Source organism: Callithrix jacchus, chromosome 14 (genome assembly GCF_049354715.1).
Source record: "Callithrix jacchus isolate 240 chromosome 14, calJac240_pri, whole genome shotgun sequence".
NCBI lineage: Eukaryota > Metazoa > Chordata > Mammalia > Primates > Cebidae > Callithrix > Callithrix jacchus.
The window spans coordinates 83,521,957-83,542,365 of NC_133515.1; the positions used below are offsets into that span (position 1 = coordinate 83,521,957).

Genomic DNA, 20,409 nt, shown 5'->3' on the forward strand with positions numbered 1-20,409 from the left:
TGAAACTTTTCCAGATGACTTCTAAAGTCTCCTTCAGCTTCGTGTTTCTAGCTTCCATATAAACCAGTAGTCCTCAGCCAATACATATTGAGCATTCAATTGGCGTTTGCAATATCCTGGGGGGTTGTGAAGATTCCAAAGGTAGGATAGGTCATAGATGTGATTTCAAGTAACTAATGCATCAAGAAGATAAAATAATAGTAGCTAACCTTTATTGAACATTTACTCTGTTCCTGTAGCTGCTGAAGACAGTTTACTTTGTCATTTAATCCTCACAATAGTCTTTAGGTACCATTTTTAGTCCAAATTATTTGTGTAGATATTGGGACTTAGAGAGGTTAAATAATTTGCCCAGGGTCACACAGTAAGTGGTGGGACCAGGACCCGTTTATGGAAAATAATAGTGGGTAGGAGGTGAATGGCAGGCCAGCCATCAAAGCTTCATCTGTATTTACAGCCACTCCACATCACTTGCTTCACTGAATTCTGCCTGCTCTCAGATCCGCTGCTGCATTTGATTCTCATAGGAGTGCAAACCCCTTAACTGCCCATGCAGGGGATCTAGGTTGTGTGCTTCTTATGAGAATCTAATGCCTGATGATCTGTCACTGTCTCCTATCACCCCTAGATAGGACCATCTAGTTGCAGGAAAAGAAGCTCAGGACGCCCACGGATTCTACCATTATGGTGAGTTGTATAATTATTTCATTATATATTATAGTGTAATAATAGTAGAAATGAAGTGCACAATAAATGTAACATGCTTGAATCATCCTGAAACCACCTGGCCCCTGCCCCTGCCATCCATGGAAACATTGTCTTCTATGAAACCAGTCCCTGGTGGCAAAAAGGTTGGGGACTGCTGGTTTACAGGTTGTCAGCTCTCTGAGGGTCTGTTTAGTTGTTTGTATATTAAGCTAGCTCAAATTACTTTTGGATACTTCTTTACATTGTTACACTTAATTATGTGATTCTCTTATTAACTTCTGTCACAAAAGTGATAGTTAATAATTTGTACATAAGGTTTGCAGTTCATTTTAATTTTTGGCCCATAAAGTACTTAGTATAAAGACTTGATAGAATGACACAATCTTAACTTCTTGCTTTACTTTCTTTAAAACATCCATTCTTTGAGGATTAGTGAATCAGCTGCTCCTTCCTGTGCCTAAGAATCCTTTGAAGGCATTTATGCCTTACAGGTTTCTTTAGATTTTCAGGGACATCTGCCATCCTCTTTACTGGATTTTAAGGCTAGGATAGCGTTGTCCTTTTAGTTTTTTATCACCTAGACTAAATAGAAATTGATTTCTCCATTTGTAGGTAAATTAATTTCATCAAATTAGAGCTAAACTTTTGAAACCTTGGATTGTACCTGTTTGTGGTGTATTCAGCATAGTGCTTATTGTATGGAGAAAATGTAGAATACATCTTCAGTCTAACTATTGGAAAAATAATGAGCCTTAAAGAAGAAGGGAATATTATACTATAATAAATAAGGTAGATCATTCTCATTTCTGGAAACTTTTTTGGTGTCCATTTTGTTTGCTCCAAGGTATCTATATGTAACTTCTAACAGGTACACAACTAAGTTACAGATTGTGACCCTAATGGCCTGACCACCCCCTAGGCTTCATCTCTCCCTTATTTCACTTCTGTGCATACCTTAAGACTTGATGTTATCAACATACCACTTTATCTTTCCATTTAGAATATCTGTGAGTAATGAGAAGAAATTAAATTGGAGGCTTTCCTAGTGAAAGGAGAGCTACTCAGAGGTGTCCAGCCTAGGATTTTAAGAAGTCTAGAAAGATCGAGCAGGGCTCTTGAGAAGAATATTTTAATGGAAGTAGGAGGTTAGGAAAATCCTGCCTGACTCTGTGCCCGTTTTGGTAAAAACAGAACAACTTTTTAAGACTTCTTGAAATTTATGCTTTTCCTTCTATTTTTCTAATTTCTCTCTCTCCCTCACAAAATTTTTTCTAGCAGTTAAAAATCTCAAAGGGTTATTTCAAGGATAGGAATTAAGGAATTCTGTGGTCTAAATTCTGTGGCCCAGGATTTGGGAACATAAAGTGAAAAGTGTTAGTGAGGGATTTAAAAAAAATAAAAGTCATAAGCCAGTTTCAGAAGCATTTGGAATGGGGCCTCCACAGATTATGAGTTAACATAAGAGATTGGGGTGTTAGGAGATAGTTTTGTAAATCATTATTTGAAGTTAAGAATTTATTCATAATGGTTAAAGACTATGTTGTTATTAGTGCTATTTTCAGGTACATTTTTGTGACTTTTTTGTAGGCTGATCTGAAAACCTGTTTGCTTTGTATAATATAATTTTTATGAGAAAGTGCATTCTGAATTCCAAACAGCTGATTTAAATGCAGAGTTTTAGAATGCTACCTGCTCATAAGTTGGGACTGTTGTCTCTGTTCATATTTTGATAGAATTCCCAATGTGATACATTTCTAATCTGGGAAACAAAATTTTATTTGACTGTAGATGAGGTAAATCTCTGTAGAATAGTGATGTGTGTAAAAATAAGTTACTTCTTAAGTGGTTGTGGTGGTGTGTGCCTGTAATCCTACTACTTGGGAGGCTGAGATGGGAGGATCACTTGAGTCCAAGAGTTTGAGTTCGTGGTGAGCCATGATTCTGCCACTGCATTCCAGTCCGGGTGACAGAATGAGAGCCTGTCAATAAATAGGTAGGTAGATAGATAGATTTAAAAAACCAAACACATCTATGGAGGATCACTCAAGCAATCCTCCCATTTTTGTAGAGGTGGGATCTCACCGTGTTACCCAGGCTGATCTAGAACTTAGCTTAAGCAATTCTTCAGCCTCAGCCTCCCAAAGTGCTGAGATTATAGGTGTGAGCCACCACCCTGGCTGTGTATATGCTGATTAATTCCATTTAGATCAAGTTAAAAGACAGGTGAGACTAACGATGGTCATAGAATTCAGAATTGTGGTTACCATTGGAGTAATTATTGGGAAGGGACATGCATGGAGGTGGTTTCTGGGTTGCAGGCAATGCTATCTCAATCTGGATATACTGACTTTGTAAAAAATTTATTAAATTATATACTTAGGATTTGTATATTTTGCTGAATACTACAGTTTTAACAAGGCTGAAAGTATGCCTCAAAATGAAACACAAAAAAGAAAAAAGTAAAAGAAACGAAAGATTGACTGGATTGGGAGTTAGAAAAACTGGGTTTAGACCTCAGCTCCACCACTAAAAATCTATGATTTTAGGTAACTCATTGACTTTTTTGCCTTAGTAATTGTATCTGTAAAATGGAAATAATCCCTGCCTTGTGTATTTCAATTAGGGTAAACGTTTTCATCCTACTATACTGAATCTCATTACATCATAGAGATAAACCTTTGAAAGCACATTGGAGGTTGTTAAAAATACTCTGAATGTAAAGTGACATTATTTTCCTGTTAATGCTTTTATATTAGTATTCTGTTTAATAGAAAGGACCCCATGTAAAAGTAGCAAAAAGGCCAAAGAACCACATTTGTTATACTTACCTTTTTTCTTTTTTCCAGACAGGATCTTGCTCTGTTGTCCAGGCCGGAGTGCAGCAGCCTGATCTTGGCTAACTTCAACCTGTCCTTCCCGGGCTCAAGCTATCCTTCTATCTCAGCCTCCTGAGTAGTTAGGACTACAGGTGTACACCACCACACTTGGCTAATTTTTATATTTTTTCTTTTTAGAGATAGGGTTTTGCCATGTTGCCCAGGCTGCTCTTCAGCTTCTGAGTTCAAGTGATCTACCTGCCTTGGACTTCCAAAGTGCTGGGATTCCAGGTGTGAGCCACTGTGCCTGGCCTATACTTGCTTTTGAATTTCTGGAAAAAAATAAAAAATAAAATGATAGTAATTTATCTGACTTTTACTTTTTACATTAAGCCCTGTATCAAGTTGAAATTGAGCTCTTTCATGCAGGGTATGATGGTTCATACTTGTAATCCCAGCTCTTTGAGAGGCCTACATGAGGGGATCACTTGAGGTCTGGAGTTCAAGGCTGCAGTGAGCTATGATCCTATCATTACACTTTAGCCTGGGCAGTAGAGTGAGACTCTGTTTCTGGGGTGGGGAAAAATTCAAACTCTTTCAAAGTGTGCTAGGGTTTTATGCTGAGGATGTAATAGTGCACAATATCAATATGGTTCTTACAACCACAGAACTATGGAACTAAGATTCTAGAGGGAATGACAGATGGAAAACAAGGAAACAAATGAATAGACAACTGCTGGCTGTAATGAGAGCCATAAATGAAGCACTCAGGACTGAGACTGAAAACCTAAAGGAAAAAAAGGAGGTAGTGAAACAAAGTCTGAGAAGACCATTCTAGGTAGCCTGGACAATTTGCACCAAGCCCTGAGGTGGGACGTGGCCTGTTGGAGAACTTGACAGAAGGGTAGTTAGCATGGAGGTAAGGGAAGTGGTAGGCAAAACACTTGGATAGATAGGTGAGATCCAACTCATGTAAGACTATAGAGTTTAGTGGGAATTCGATTTTACTCTAGGCTCAATGGAAAGCCGTTAAAGGCTTTTAAACTGGAAATGATGTAACCAGATTTACATTGTAAGATTACTAAACACCCAAGTATTGGGTAAGTAGATGAACCTGTGAGTCTGGAGTTAAGCTAATGTGTTGGAGATATTTTGGTAATAACAACATAAAGATAACACAAAGGAAAGAGAGGAGGAAAAGGATAGAGAGAAGACAACCGATGTCTGAGTGATAGGAAGCCTCAGCATTTGGAGGTCCAGTAGAGGACGGGGAACCAACCAAGCCAACCAGGAGAGAAGGATCACTGAGGTCCGAAGAAAACCTGGAAAGTGATGTCACAGAAGCCAAGTGAGGCTGGCATTTCAAGGAGGAAGTGGCCATGCATGTGGAATGCTGCCAAGAGGGCAGAGTAAAATGAGGACAGAGAAGTAGCTATTGGATGTGGCTACATGAAAGTGGACTTTTTTGCCAAAGTGGTTTTAGTGGAACATTAGAGGGTGAAAGCTGACTGAAGAGGGAAGTTGATTGAAGAGGGAATGGGAAGTGAGAAAGCAGAGACTGTGTATGTAGTTAATGATTCATTTCTCTGGGCAGTCAGTTTAGATATATACTTTGCTACTCCAGAATATTTGAAGAGTCTTAAAAACTCATTCAGTAAGCCTAGGGGTTTGCATTATCCATAAATGGCTGTAGGAACTTAGCATTGGCCTTTGACTTCCAATAATTTTCTTCGGTTAGCATTTAACTGTTAATTTGAGAGATTCTAAATTTCACAGGAGGTTTCCATGTATGGTAGAGTATTCAGTCTGTTAACTTCTAGAGAACTAGTATTAAAAATAAATTGAAACTTGGATTATTTACCTTTTCAGGGAAGTAATTATAAGCCTTGAAAATTATGCAAAAATGATTTTATCTTGAAATGCTTAGAAATTCATTTTGTTTTTTTTGTGATTACAGTGTTCAGTAAGATAGACATCTAAATAGGGATTGCATTTGGCAGTTATATGCATGTTCTTGTTCTAAACTAAGCAGTGTTTCTATGGTTTAGAGTTTTCCTTTATAAATAGAGTTTTAATCAGTGTAGGTTAGATTTTTTTTTCCAGGCATGTTATAATTAGCACTGGCTACAACTTAATCCTAAAATGTGTATAATAAATCTAATAACATTTTATAAGCACTCCTGCCATGAAATGAAAGCAGATAGGAATTATTTGAATATTTAAAAAAAAATCTGTAGTGTATATCTTTCCAAAACTGTGCGGGAAGTATGGGTATTTTTTTTTTAAAGTTAATTCATAACTTGCTTGGTCCTGTCACTGATGAGAATGAGGTTTCTTACATTTTGGAGCCGCATGGTCTTATATGGCATGACAGCTCATTTATATATTCTTTTGAATATACTGTGTAGTAATGTAGTTGCTGGAAGAAGCAGCATTGCTGTAGGATCTACTTTTGAAATGCAATGTGTCTTCCAATTTAGGCTCACTGCTTTGGGAGGCTGAGGCAGGAGATCGCTTCAGGCCAGGAGTTCAGTTGAGACCAGCCTGGTCAACAAAGTAAAAACCTATCCGTATTAAAAAAAAAAAAACAAAAAACGAAACCCAAACAAACCCAAGGACAAGCAATTTGGATTATAGGAAGTTATTTAATAGTATGGTTAACTCCTCTCTGGAGTAAGACACACTTGGGGTCAGTCTCGGCTTTTTAGAATCTTAGGTCATCAAAAACAAGGAAAGTCAGACAGACTGTTATAGCCTAGAGGAGCCAAGGAAAACATGATGGGAAATGTAATGTGGTATTCCCGTGGGACTCTGATGCAGAACATTAGATAAAAACTCAGGAAATTTAAATAAATTTGGACTTTAGTTAATACAGATGTAATATTGCTTCATTAGTTGAGACATCTACTAATACAAGACATTAATATTAGGGGAAACTGGGTATAGAGTATATGGAAATTCTGTCCTTTCGCCACAATTTTAAAACTACATTAGGGCAGGCACAATGGCTCACACCTCTAATCTCAGCGCTTCAGGAGGCTGAGGTTGGGGGTATCACTTGAGCCCAGGAGTTCAAGACTAGTTTAGGCAACACAGGGAGACTCCGTCTCTATAAAAATAAAATAAAATAAAAAAAACTACTCTAAGTAAAAACTTTTATTAAGAAAAAGAACGAATTTTTATAACCATCTTTAGAAAATACAACCTGCCACACTTTGTAACTCTGATTATATGATTTAACCTTAGTAGATCTCCCTGTCTTTATCTTTAAAGTGAGGTTATAATGTATCTGCCTCCATAGGGTTGTTCTGAGGATTTAATGAAGTAATGCAAGCAAAAGGACCAGGCAAAGTGGAATGTTCAATAAATACTAGTGAAGATGAAAACTCATCTTTAATTTTTTTTTAATGCCTGCGTAAGCAAACACATTCATAGATTTTGGTTGAGTTGTTAGAGATCTGACATTGCAAAGCAGACCCAGTTTAGGGCCTAGACCTATTATATCATCCATTTCCAGTTGTCTTAACTTGAATTCAAAACTGAAACTCCTAATGGATTTTAAAGGCAATTCTACTTTGGTCTCAAACCTTAAAGTTTATGGGCAGCATAGTGAATGGGAACGAGTACTGAACAGGAATTCGGAGACCTGACTTTTAGGTCCCAGTTTGCCACTAAATATTTGAGTGATTTGGGGCAATTTCCTTTACCTTTTAGAAACTTCATTTTCTCCTTACTAAAATGAGAATGTTAAACTAGATGCGATTTAGTTGTCAAATTGTGTTACGTTGATATCTAAGAGAGCACTGTGCTTCAGAGCAGTCACCTTAGAGGTTTTGTCTTCCCTGGTGGCCTCCAAGGAAAATTAGTCTATTACCGATGTTTACATCTCATTTTGGACCAAATATAGATTGCCCTGCTTGCTGATCCATCATATTCTCTGTATTAGGCCCCATGAGACTCTTGAATTGCTTCAGAAACTCAAATTCATTTTCAAAGTTTGGATATTTGTTAGTATTCATTAAGGATAATTAATAGAACATGCTAAAGGTTATGCAGGGATTTCCCACAAAGGAGTTCTAAAAATATTGTAAATATTGACAGCGTTGTTGGAGTAAGTATTATGGACTTCCCAAATCAGTCATTTTGAAGGGCACAGGGCTCTTTTGGAAATAATTCTGGAATTATTATTTTTTTAGTGTATTTACTCACTGTACAATGTGATTCTAGTTTTGAGATTTTTAAATTTGTAGGGTTTTATTAGTTTCATTAACTTCTTGGCTTTGCCATTAACCAATATTATTTTATTGTAATTTTAAGGTAATAGCACTAGAAAAGTACTGTGGGCAAGACCTGTACTGTGCAGAATAAAATCTCTAATGCAGATCTAGTTTCTGTTTCTTTGTCCAGAGCTTAGAGGAATGCTTGGCCATACATTCTGTAAATCTTAGCATTAAATTTTAATATGACTAGAACCATTATGATCAGAGTGTGTAACTGTGTGTACATTTGAATGAAAGTATAACGTTTAGTAACATATTTTCTAGGCAGTTTTAAAAAAGTGATTTTATTGTAAAATAAGTTGAATTATTTATCAAATATTTCAATTCCAAAGTGTTTTAGATTGAATTTCAGTGACCTAAAATTCTGTTTGTAGAAATAACTTTGTACGTCTTTTACTATGGTATGATATATATGTGTTAAATTTTTAAAAAACAGTAGCTCACTTAGGTAAAACTTTTGTTAAACCCTGACTAATTAAATTATCCAAACATTAACAGACTGCTATATGGTATTAGTGGTTTTTGTAATATTAATAAGTCACTTAGTGTGATCTTTCACCAGCGAATAATTGCATATTTTCCATGGAAAGCATTGTGATAAGAGACATGTACTACTATTGGAAATCATTAACTTTAGAAATTATCAGCAGATGTTTTCCATGTGTGGTTGGCTTCAGTTGGTTTGGTCCCTCCTTAGTTGAATAGTTCTAACCTGACCGAGAGATACATGGCTAACATTTACATGAGTGTTTGGAACTTAATGAAGCACTACACTAGGTTTCCAGTTAATGGAATTTGCACTGTTTTAATTTTTTGGACAGCTTTTTTCTCTACTTTTAAGGAGGTATCATGTGCAGTGTCATCTTTTTCAGTACTTGCTATTAGTGGTACGTAAGGAAGAAGGGTTAAAGAAGTGATTTTTTAAATAGAGCTATGATTTTATTAGAGGTTAGGAATTAACTTTCTGTCTTTAATAAGCTCATATTTCCATCATCATAAATAGTTCTTAAGTTTTCACTTTTTTTAAGATTTAAATTTAACACTTTTATTTAAAATAAAGTTTATTTTTATCTCTTAGTTGAATGATATTTGAATTTCTCTAGCAAAAACAGCACTTTACTTTCTTCGTTGCTATTTTTAATGGTAACTACATTTTTCTCTGTAACCTATAGTTAATAGGAAAATAGTTGATTATGCCATTTTTAGGTTAAAAGTAGTTACTTTAGGAATGGCACTTTGGATTAGTGCTGCAGGAACACTTGGATTAATGCTATAGCAGATTGTTTTTAGCTTGCTAATTTACTACTTTCTTCAACTCTGTTTTGGGTTTGTATTTGTCATGTATGTTATATGTTTATAGAATAGTTCGAAATTGGGTTCGGAAGAGTCAGATACTTTTCAGTCTTTTCAGCATATGTTTTGAGTGTAGTTTATGTATGTGGTCTGGTAAGTCTTTCTGCCCACTTCCAGATAACTCTTGTTTTGTATATTTGAAGCTTTATGACTTTTTGGACTTAATCTTTTCTAGTTTCCAAAGCAATACAGGTTTGTTAGAAAATATTAAACCACTGAAAATACATAATAAACTGGAAAGTGTTGGTAAATCCTCATTGCCTATAGGATAAGGTCTTTGGTATAGTCGGGAAAGAGCATTATCTTAGAAAAGACCTTTTGACAGCCTTAACTGACCTGTTAAATATTTTTTAATACAAAAATTAAAGCATACAATTTTTATGTTATGTTATCACATATGTAAATTACAGAAGTTGAACTATAATATTTAGCATTATTCACAAGATATGAACTTTTATTTATTCTCATTTCATTGTAGACTGGTAGAAAATTTGACATATATTGGGGATTGGTTTTAAGTTTAGTGTTTGGGAACCACTGATCTAACCACTCTTACTCTTCTCTCACTCCTCCTCAGAATATAGCCTGACTTGTCCTCTTGCTCTTCTAGTGTGCTGTTACTTAGCTTTGATTTGCTTGTTTTTGTTCATGTGGTTACTTCCTTCCCAGTTAAGTGCCACACATCCTCCATTGCTAATTTCAAATCCTCCATTGGCAGAGACTACCAAATTCCTACCAGAATTTGTTCTCTTCATCCTGAGACTGGAGCTAGCTAGTTCTTGTTTCCTGAGTTCTAGCCAATGGAATACGAGTGGAAAATGATATGTAGTGTTCCTCTGCATTCTTTTCTTTTTTGCTAGGTGGATGTGTAACATGATGTGAAACCAGGGAAATGGAGAGCCACAGTGCAAGCAGCCTAGGTCCCCAAATGACTATGTAAGAGAATTGCCCCACCAATGTGAGCCCTCCTCCTCTATGATAATTACATATGCAAGAAGTAAATTACTTTGTTAAGCCAGTACATGTTTGGTGCTATTTGTTACTTCAGTTCCACCTACTGTAATAGCACTACTTTCTCTAGGAGGTGGTTCCTGACTATGGTAGTTCGCTTAGATTATCTTTTTTTCTTCAAAAATTCTATGATATTTACTAGGTATTTTTAATTCACATTTTTTAAGAACCAAAAACAAAGGCAGGAAAAAAGATAGTATCTATTTAATTTATACATGTCTTGCTCACATAGATGGTAGGCCTTTGGAAGAAAGTGACTTTGTCTTACAGTTCTTTTGTGTTTCCCATTGTACCCAGCTAAGGCAGTCAGTAAAGACTTGAAAGAATGAAAAGTTGGGAACAAATCTTTAAAGCATGGATACTGGAGTCTGCAATGGTGATAAGTTTTTTAGTTAACTTTGTTTATTTTAGTTTTCTCTGGTTAGATGTCCTTCTTTATAAAGGAGAAAAATGGTATAGAAATCCATAATTTAATCAATTGAAATAAACATAAAATAGTGACATTTGTAGTAGGGAAGCCATTTTCTTCTTTCTTCTCTTTCCCTTTTTCCCCTTCTATAAACATTAAACTTTTACAGTGTTTCTGTTCTAGGCCCTGGGGGTATAGCAGTGAATAAAACAAAGAAAAATCTTTGCCTTTCAGAGTCAACAGAAAATAAGTAAAACATTTGAAATGCTAAATACAACCAGTATTGAGAAAAATAAAGTGGGGGTTTATGGGTGGGTGGGCAGCAATGTGAGTGGTGCTTGAAGTGTGTTAAATGGGGATGAGATGTGTTAGGTGGAGCTGAAGTGTGTTACATGGTGCTGGTGTTAAAATTTAAGTTGTATAGTCAGCGAAGTCCTGTGTGAGTGAGTGACTCTTGTGTTAAGTGCTGAACCAGGTAAATAGAAACCTTGTGGCTACCTGGAGAAAGAGCGTTAAGTAGAACAGACCACAAGTATTCCTCAGCCCAAAGTGAGAGTGATGCAAGTGTTCTAAAATTGATTGTGGTGATTTTGCACTACTCTGAATATACTAAAAACCACTGAGTTGTACACTTTAAATATTTGGATTTTATGATATGTGAATTATATCTTAATAAAGCTGTTAAAAAGAAAAACCATCAAAGCTTTAGAGGTCTTCAGCATCAACCCAGGGAAAAAACCCCGTTTTCCTTACTGCTCTTTTTAGAATATTTGGCTTTGTAGTAGTCATAGTTTACTACAGTAATCACATGAATGTTCCAGTTATGTCTAGAGACTGTGAGTCACAGTAATCATGAATATATTAATAAATTGTATCAGATTACTCTGGCTGTAAGGTTTTAAAAATTCCAACACTAAAATTTGGTCATGTATGTGCAATCTTCATAGCTTGCTGCTAAAGTAACAGTAGATTATTATCCATTTATAACTTGGAGAAAAAAGGTAATGTTGGCTTCGTGCTTGGTAATGACCAATTTGAGATTGCGACTGTGTTCACTTTGCAGCCACGTCCCTCACCAGAGTGCCAGTTGCCTGATAGCACTGAGCTTGGAACTGTCCTTACTTTCTCTTCTCTTGTAATGGTTTATATTCAAAACAGGTTGGTTGTCCTTGGATCTTGCTTTTTCAGATTCTGACTCTTAGATATTATCTTTCCTTTTTCCTCTGGAAATAAGTTTTAGCACTCAATAACTGTTTCCTTTGTACACCCACATTCCAGATTCCAGCCACCTAGGCTGCATGAATTTAGATCCCTTTTCCTAGACACTGCGAATTGTAGCGCTAGAAAGGGTCTCAGAGTGCAGAGTTGTGTAGCAAGTCAGTGCAAAGCTCATATTAGGTTCTCAGCAATCCTGAATGGCATTGTTTCCAATGCCATTACTATATTTCCATCAGGAATTAACACGTGATGCTCACTAAAGGCAGTTACCTTGATCATAAGGAGATTCTCCAGATTTTATTACAATGTGAAAATTATGGACTATGAATTTGTATAATCTTAGATAAACTATCAGATCATTTCCTCTCAACCTGTAATCATTTTTTGGCCCAGGATCAGTTTTCCTTCGTACTGATATGTTAGCATATGATCTTATCCTGGTTTAGAATTGAGAGCACGTGACTTAGACTATAGATCTAGCCCTAGATCTGCCACAATATGACCGCACAAATATCTTAATCTTATTAAAGACATTTTGTATTTCAGTTGTAGTTCTGATAGCATTCCCTCCTCCACCTGTGCACCATACAAGTGAATGGGCTTGGAGAATACAATTCACAAGATGCGAGTTAAATGAAAGCGTATTTGATATTACCTTCTTTACCTCCCCTGGGAAAGAAAAGGAGGAATTTCCACTCCAAGAAGTAGAACTTCTTTACAGTTTCTTACCACATAGGCAAGATACAGTGGGGAAAGAGCCTGTTCTGTTCCATCTGGTCAAGGAAGAAAGAGGAATTCTGCTAAGAGGTCTGTGTAAGGCAGGGCCCAGTGCCCTGTGGCCCCACCTGCCATAGTTATCTCACGAACAAAGGAGAACAAATCCAAGTGGAATGGAAGACAAAAGACAAAAGATTCTATTAGAAAGCAGGGGTCAGGGGCTCTGCTTCAGGTGAACAAAGGCCCTGAGTTTTTACAACCCTTCATATTTATTAAGTAAAGTGAATAGGGAGGAAGAGTGATAGTCAGCTACTTGATTTATCGCAGGTACTGCTTCCCTTGTTTAACAGGTTCCAGATATTCAGGTAGATAACCTCTAGGAGCATGGGATCTGAGGCGTGACTGCCCTCAACATTCCTTCTGGCGCAGACACAGTTTGTTAGTTTGCTGACATCCTGCTTTCATGAGGACAGTTTGTTGTTTACTCATATAGCCTCCAGAGGTATATTGAGTTGGTCATGCCCCACATTATTGGGGTATCTGGCACCCACCTTGGCCTGAAGAGAGCCAGCCAGTGTAATGGTGGGTCTGTTCAAGTAACCCACTGTTACACTTAAAACATGCAAAACACTGGCCACACTTTCACACTTCACGTGAAGCATTTCTGTCTAAATCCAAACGGATGTGTCTTCATCTAGCTATATCAGCTTTCTTTTAAAAATTAATAATAACCAGTATTTACTCAGTATGTGTACCATACACCAGTTGCTGTTCCAGGTACTTCCTGTGTATTAACTCATCTGATTTTCACAACTCCTTGATGTGTAGGTACTGCTATTATCACCCGTTTTTTACTGAGGAAGTAAAAGGTTGGAAATTTCACAATTATTAAATGGCCAAGCTAGAGTTCAAACCTGGATAGCCTGACCATAGTCTTAGCTAATTTAGGGGCTACCCTGATTTTGAAGAGTAGTTTGATTGTAGAAAGGCCTAGGACTCAAAAAAGGAAATTTTCCTGGTAACCCTTAATAATACACTAAGTTACTTCTCTGAGTTTCTTCATCTGTAAAATAGAGTTTTGAGAAACTAGGCACTTGAAATGCTTCCTTTTGGAGAAGTCTAAGATTTTGGACTCATAGATAATAATACCGAAATTGTTACTTGTTTTCAACAAACTTAATACAGCATGCAAATTTTGAAGATTTAATTTTGTAGTCATTCTGTATACAGTATGCATACCTATGTGCAGAAGTATATTAAGCTGCACTGTCCAATGTGGTATCTACTAGAGTAACACATAGCACTGACTATTCGTGATGTGACTAGTCAAATTGAGATATGCTGTAAGTGTAAAATGTATACCAGATATCAGACTTAGTATGAAAAAAGTAAACGTACAGTATCTTGTTAATAATTTATTTGGGTTGATTACATGTTGAAATGATAACATTTTAGACATACTAGGTTAAATATATTATTTACTTTTAAAAATATGGCTACTAGAAGAGTTAAAATTACAGTTGTGACTTAATTATATTTCTATTAGATATTTATATCTAATAGATATATATTATATTAGATATTGCTGTTGTAGAAAGTCCTAAATGAGAAAGAAGGTATGGTTTATATGAGCAGGAAACTCATCTAGTGAAATAGGCAGAAGACAGTATGTATCTGGTAAACCTAAGTACATCTGTAAATATATAGGCCATGGATAAAGCATATATATTTTTTTATTTTTCTGTTTTTTGAGACAGTCTTACTCTTTTGCCAGGCATCAGATTGGAGTGCGGTGGTACAATCTTGGCTCACTGCAACCTCTACCTCCCAGCTTCAAGCAATTCTCCTGCCTCAGCCTCCTGAGTAGCTGGGACTGCAGGCGCGTGCCACCACATCCAGCTAAGTTTTGTATTTTAATAGAGATGGGTTTTCATTATGTTGGCCAAGATGGTCTTGATTTCTTGACCTTGTGATCTGCCCACTTTGGCCTTCCAAAGTGCCGCGATTACAGGTGTGAGCCACTGTGCCTGACCGGATAAAGTATATGTTTGATAGAATATATTAATTGAAACAATAGACATGTATAATTCAGTAGTATATTTATTGAGCACTTACCAGGCACTCTTCTAAGCACTTGACATATATTAATTCAATACTTATCCTAAGGTAGGTACTGTTATTACTCATGGAGGCACAGTGAGGTTGTTAACTTGCTTTAAAGGCTACATTGTTAGTATAGTGAGTAATGGAGTTAGACAGGGTTCGTGTAGAGTTTGCCTCCAGAGCCTGTGCTGTCAACCATTGTGTTTTATTGCCTCATCAAACTAGGTGACCTTATGATTTGCTGTATTTCTGGCTCTCATGATTTCGTATGGTAGTATATGCATAGGTAACCCACTCGAATTTAAAAGCTTAGCAGGTGGCCTTAGTACCAGCTTGTATTTGTATTTTGCTTGTAGATATATTTTCAGTTTCCCAAGAGTGAATAATTTTTATTTACGGCTACCACTTCTAAGGCTGGTTGTTTATGCCTCAATTTTAGCGTATTAGTTGCATTTGTGGTAGTACTCCACAACCTTTGTGTATGTTATATGTAGATGGTATAACTGGACTTTCAGGGAGAAATGTATGAGGCCAAAATAATAACCAATGAACTATTTATAATTTAAATGGGTGATAAGAAAAGGGAATATAGGAATTTGCCATTGGATTTACTCTGCTTAGAAGCTTTAATTGCAGAAAAGATAAAATGTGTTTTAAACATTTTTATTCCTAAAGGGAAACTGTAATACTATGTCTAGGTTGTGCATATATTAGACATTTATGTATCATGTTGTATGTATCAATATATATATTTAAGTATCATCCCTTTTTAAAAAATTTTCTCCTCAAACTTTTTTTTTTTATACTTTACGTCTGGGGTACATATGCAGATCGTTAAGTACCATCCTTGTAGCCTAAAATTTAAAAAAATACTTATTTTCTGGCTACCCAGTAGGTGTGGATGCTACAAAAATAGGCTTCTGTATCAGGTTTCTGACATGTAGAAATAAGACATATATGAAAAATAGTGAGATAAATAGCAGTTTAACACAGTAACACTAGTACATTATGAATACATAAGTCATAGGAATTGTAGGGAAAGGACACTGTTTTGAACTGGTAGTTTGGGTAGGGTTACTGTAGGAGGAGAGAATTGAGCTAGTTGTAGGGTGGATTGAATTTCCTTAAGTGGAGTAAAGTGGGTATATGAGCAAATGCTTAGATGTGAGGACGTATAAATTGAGCTTGGGCAATAGGAAGAATTCAGCTGTGGCTTGAGTAGAGTGTTAGGAAGCTGAATAGTTAGAGGAAATTTCAAAAATTAACTTGGGGCCAGACTGTTGGAGACCTTAAAGTTTAAGAGTAGGTGTTTGGACTCAAGAAGTTAAGAGCTGGGGGGAGGAAAAAAAAAAAAAGTTGGGTATATGGTACTTTATCCTTGAGTTGCTGCTATGTGATGGATATCACCAATAAGTTATGTAAAATGCTAGATATTTTTAATTCTTGATAGTAGACAATACCAAAGAGCTTGCTTTCTTTATTACTAGTAAAATCTAGTGCATGAAATTGTCTTGTTAGCATAATCTCAGACTTCTTGGTTGGAAGAATTTTTATCACATAGCAAATAACTTGACAGTTTTCTACTTTTAGAGACGACAAATCAGTATTTTGCACTGACTCTGTGAATTTCATTTATAAATTTCCACATACTGTAAATTTATACTCTTATTTTTGGGGCACACTAAAATTAGCTCTTTTTAAAAAAGCTTTGGCTTATTTTGGCCCTACTACCTTATTAACTCAGACCGATGGGCTACATTGTTTAACCTGCTGAACCCCATGTTTTTTCTTTGTAAAATTGGAAGAGCAACTCCTTTCCAGGGGTGGTGAGATTATCTAGTGAAGTAAGACAGTTGCAGTAATGTTTGGCACACATGTGGAGGTGGATACTCAGTAAATTTTGTCTCCCTCCCTCTTAAGATTAAAATGGTTGTGAGTAGAGACTTAAAATAGACTTTCTTCTTATTTAATATAGACTTTCATGTAGTGGAACTCATAAGGAAATTTGGAAGGCAGTCACTTTTGTAGAGTCTGACTTTGTTATAACTTGGATTTTTAAAATGTTGAAATATCAATAGAACTTAGTGATGTTTTAAAAAATAAATTGGCAGCTGTTTTATGGGAATGTACAGAAAACACTGAACAATCGAAGGACTAAAGTATTTCTACAAAGTCATTTTATTTCGTGAGCTAAACGCTGTGGTGTTGAAAGTAAATGAAGTCCAGGAGGAATATTCTTACACCAAAAGCGTGTTCTAGATCATGCTGTTAAGGAAGTGCAGTTAAGTTTTTTAACTGACATTTTTTTGGCATACATCAGTAAATATTAATATATGTGTAGTTGTGTAATCCCCAGCACCCAACTATAGTCAAGATACAGAACAGTTCTGTCACTCCAGAAAACTCCTCGTGCTATCCCTTTATTGTCTCACATTCTCTTCCTAACCCCTGGCAACCATCGATCTGTTTTCTGATTCTTCCTTTATGGACTGGAATAATAGGGGCTATCAAATCACATGAATATCTTAAACATGACACCAACTGAGATAAAATGTTGAAATCTCAAATAAGGTAATGGTTATGAAAGTTCTTAGTACATAGAAGCATTAGGCATTTAAAAAATAGTCCCAGCACTTTGGGAGGCCAAGGCAGGTGGATCACGAGGTCAGGAGTTCAAGACTTGCCTGACCCGTATGGTGAAACCCCGTCTCTACTTAAAAAAAAAAAAAATACAAAAATTAGATGAATGTGGTGGCGCACGCCTGTAGTCCCAGCTACTTGGGAGGCTGAGGCAGGAGAATTATTTGAACCCGGGAGGTGGAGGTTGCAATGAGCTGAGATGGTGCCACTGCACTCCAGCCTAGGTGACAGAGAGAGAGAGAGAGACTCGGTCTCAAAAAAAAAATTAGTTTTGACTGGGCGAAGAAGTGGCTCACACCTGTAGCCCAACACTTTGAGAGGCTGAGGTCTTCAAGACCAGCCTGGTAACATAGTGAAATCCCCCCATTTCTGCAATCAATCAGTCCAATAACTAAATAGCCAACTAAGTAATTAAAAATAAATAAATAAAAATAATAAATAAAACAGAAGAATAAAAATATAATTGGACAGGTATGTTGCGTGCCTGTTGTCACAGCTGTTGAGGATGAGGAGGCAGGAAGATCACTTGAGTCCAGGAGTTCGAGGTTGCAGTGAGCTATGATTGCACCTCTGCACTCCAGCCTGGGTGACAGAATGAGACCCTGTCTTAAAACCAAAAAACAAAAAGGAAATAGTTTCATATATAATATTAAGTCAGTGGGTGAAGTTTAGCAGAACTCTTCTGCAAAGTCAAGTTTGTATAATGTTCGACAGCTTTCTTCCTCAGAGGCTTTTAGGCTAATTTTGAAAAGGCTTGTTTCATGTGGTCCTGATAGCTGGAAATCCCTGTGTTGTCCTTTAACCTCATATTCTTCATAAGTAAAAGTGGACAATATCTACCTTGAAAGGTTATGATTATTAAATGCTATGATTAGAAAATATAAACTTGTAAATACAAGTACACATACGTGTGTGTAAGTGTGTGTGTGTGGGGGGGGGTTGCCTAGCCTATAGTAGGCATTCTATTAATTTTTTTTTTAAAGCCTGCAGTAGCTTTGCAATGTTGACTTGCTCAAGGGATGCCATGTCTTCTTAACATCTGTATTCTCTCCCCTACTTTTCCCATGGAAAATTGATCAGTTGATCCTCAAAGCATCACCTTTCTGTTTTAACAATTTTTTTATTTTTATTTTTTTGAAATGTATCACCAGTTTCTCAGTTTGGGGGTGGATGGAAGTATAGTAAATGTATTTATGTTAATGATTCCAGGTTCATTTCATGCTATAACCGTTTCATAAAGTGTGCTTTTTTTTTTTTTAATTTATCATTGGGACATATGGGCCAAATCTTTGCCAATCCCAGAGCTTCCTTTTGAACTTGTGTTTTTAAGTCCCTAATATAAGATTGATTTTCTTTTTGACATTTTAATCTTTTCTTAAAAGTAAAGTACACAGTGTTCTGATGCATAACATTTTAGGCAGTAAGATGTAATTACTTTGCTACAAATTTAATTATTTAATCAAGTGCAGAAGCAGATTTAGAATTTTTTGTTCTTGCCCACAAATTATCATGTACACTTTCTTTATCAGTGTTCTTTTTCTCATAATTTGTGGTAAAAGTATTCGTGAAATCAGTAAATTATAGAACTGGAAAGAACCTTCATGATTATCTAGTCTATTAATTTTTAATTCTAACTCAAAGCCCCCCTTTCATAATACGTATTTCTTTTTTTGAGATAGAGTTTCGCTCTTCTTGCCCAGACTGGAGTGCAATGGCACGATCTTGGCTCACCGCAACCTCCGCCTCCCAGGTTACCTGGGAGGCTGAGGCGATTCTCCTGCCTCCACCTCCCAAGTAGCTGGGATTACAGGCACATGCCACCATGCCTCACTAATTTTGTATTTTTAGAAGAGATAGAGTTTCTCCATGTTGGTCAGCCTGGTTTCAAACTCCTGACCTCAGGAGATCCACCCACCTTGGCCTCCCAAAGTGATGGGATTACAGGTGTGAGCCATTGCACCTGGCCCATAATAAATATTTCTAGTACTCTCCTTAGTGTCCTGAAATGAAATTCCTAATGAAAATTTTTACCCCCACAAATAATATGAATCAATATATTCTCTAATTGCAATATAAAGGAAAAATAAAAGGAATATAATTTAAAATGCTGTAGAAGGTACAATTATGCTAGAAGGTTAAAAAAAAAAAGGAAGAAGAAAGCAAAAGCACCAACGGATTTGCAAAATGCTCTTAGCGGGGTAGTGTCATTTTGTTGAGAACGACTAACAGAGCCCCGGTCTTCTCATTTCATAGGTAGAGAAAGTAAGGGTGGAGGTGAAAGGGCAGAGGAGAGGGTGTTGGTTGGATTACATAGGTGTGGTTTTTAGTAGCGTGCGAGGCCTGGAGTATAAGTCTAAGCAGTCCGTAGGTATAAGACTTCTTTGCCTTATGGTTTTTCTAATGATTACATGAAATTTTTTTTTTTTAATGAGGTAATTATGTATTATTCTTGACTTCTTTGCTGTGGAGATACGGATAATATATTGGGGTCTGTATTAGTCTGTTCTCACGTTGCTGTAAAGAACTACCTAAGACTGGGTAATTCATAGAGAAAAGAGGTTTAATTGGCTCATGGTTCCACAAGCTTTACAGGAAGTGTGGTTGGGGAGGCCTCAGGAAACTTATAATCATGGCAGAAGGCAAAGGGGAAGCTAGATTGTCTTACATGGCCAGAGCAGGAGGAAGAGAGAGAAAGAGGGGAAGTGCTACATGCTTATAAACAACAAAATCTCATAAGAATTTACTCACGTTATGAGAATAGCAAGGGGGAATCTGCCTCCATGATCCAGTCACCTCCCACCAGGCCCCTCTTCCAACATTGGAGATTGCAGTTTGACATGAGATTTGGGTGGGGACACAGACCCAAACCATATCAGGATCCTTCTTTCTGAATTAGTTTGTTGGGGGAATCCTGTAGGATAGTGCCAGCTCACTGTACCTTTTGCCTCTGATTCTGCCCTTGGCACAGTGTAGCCTTTCAGTTCGTGGAGTTTCTTGGGGTCTTTCTGCTGGGTATTGTGTGGGTAGTGGACATGTGTATGATAACTGGAGGACGTTCAGTAGGATCAGAGATACCGCCAGTGCTTCCATTATCTGGCATTATGACCTTGGGCACAAAACCATTTCTTCATCTGTAAAATTCCTACCTTTTCTT

At 36.7% G+C, this 20,409-nt stretch overlaps 1 protein-coding gene across 13 annotated transcripts in view; it reads left to right on the plus strand.

Moving 5' to 3' along the window:
• LCLAT1 (lysocardiolipin acyltransferase 1) overlaps positions 1-20,409 on the plus strand; it is a 185,657-nt gene that overhangs the window by 24,372 nt on the left and 140,876 nt on the right. The window contains exons 2-3 of one of the 13 annotated variants that reach the window (XM_035272882.3): positions 629-687; positions 3,555-3,676. The exons of the other annotated variants lie outside the window; for them this stretch is intronic. The gene's annotated coding sequence lies outside the window, so the exon portion shown is untranslated. The remainder of the gene's footprint in view (positions 1-628; positions 688-3,554; positions 3,677-20,409) is intronic. 13 annotated transcript variants of the gene reach the window in all.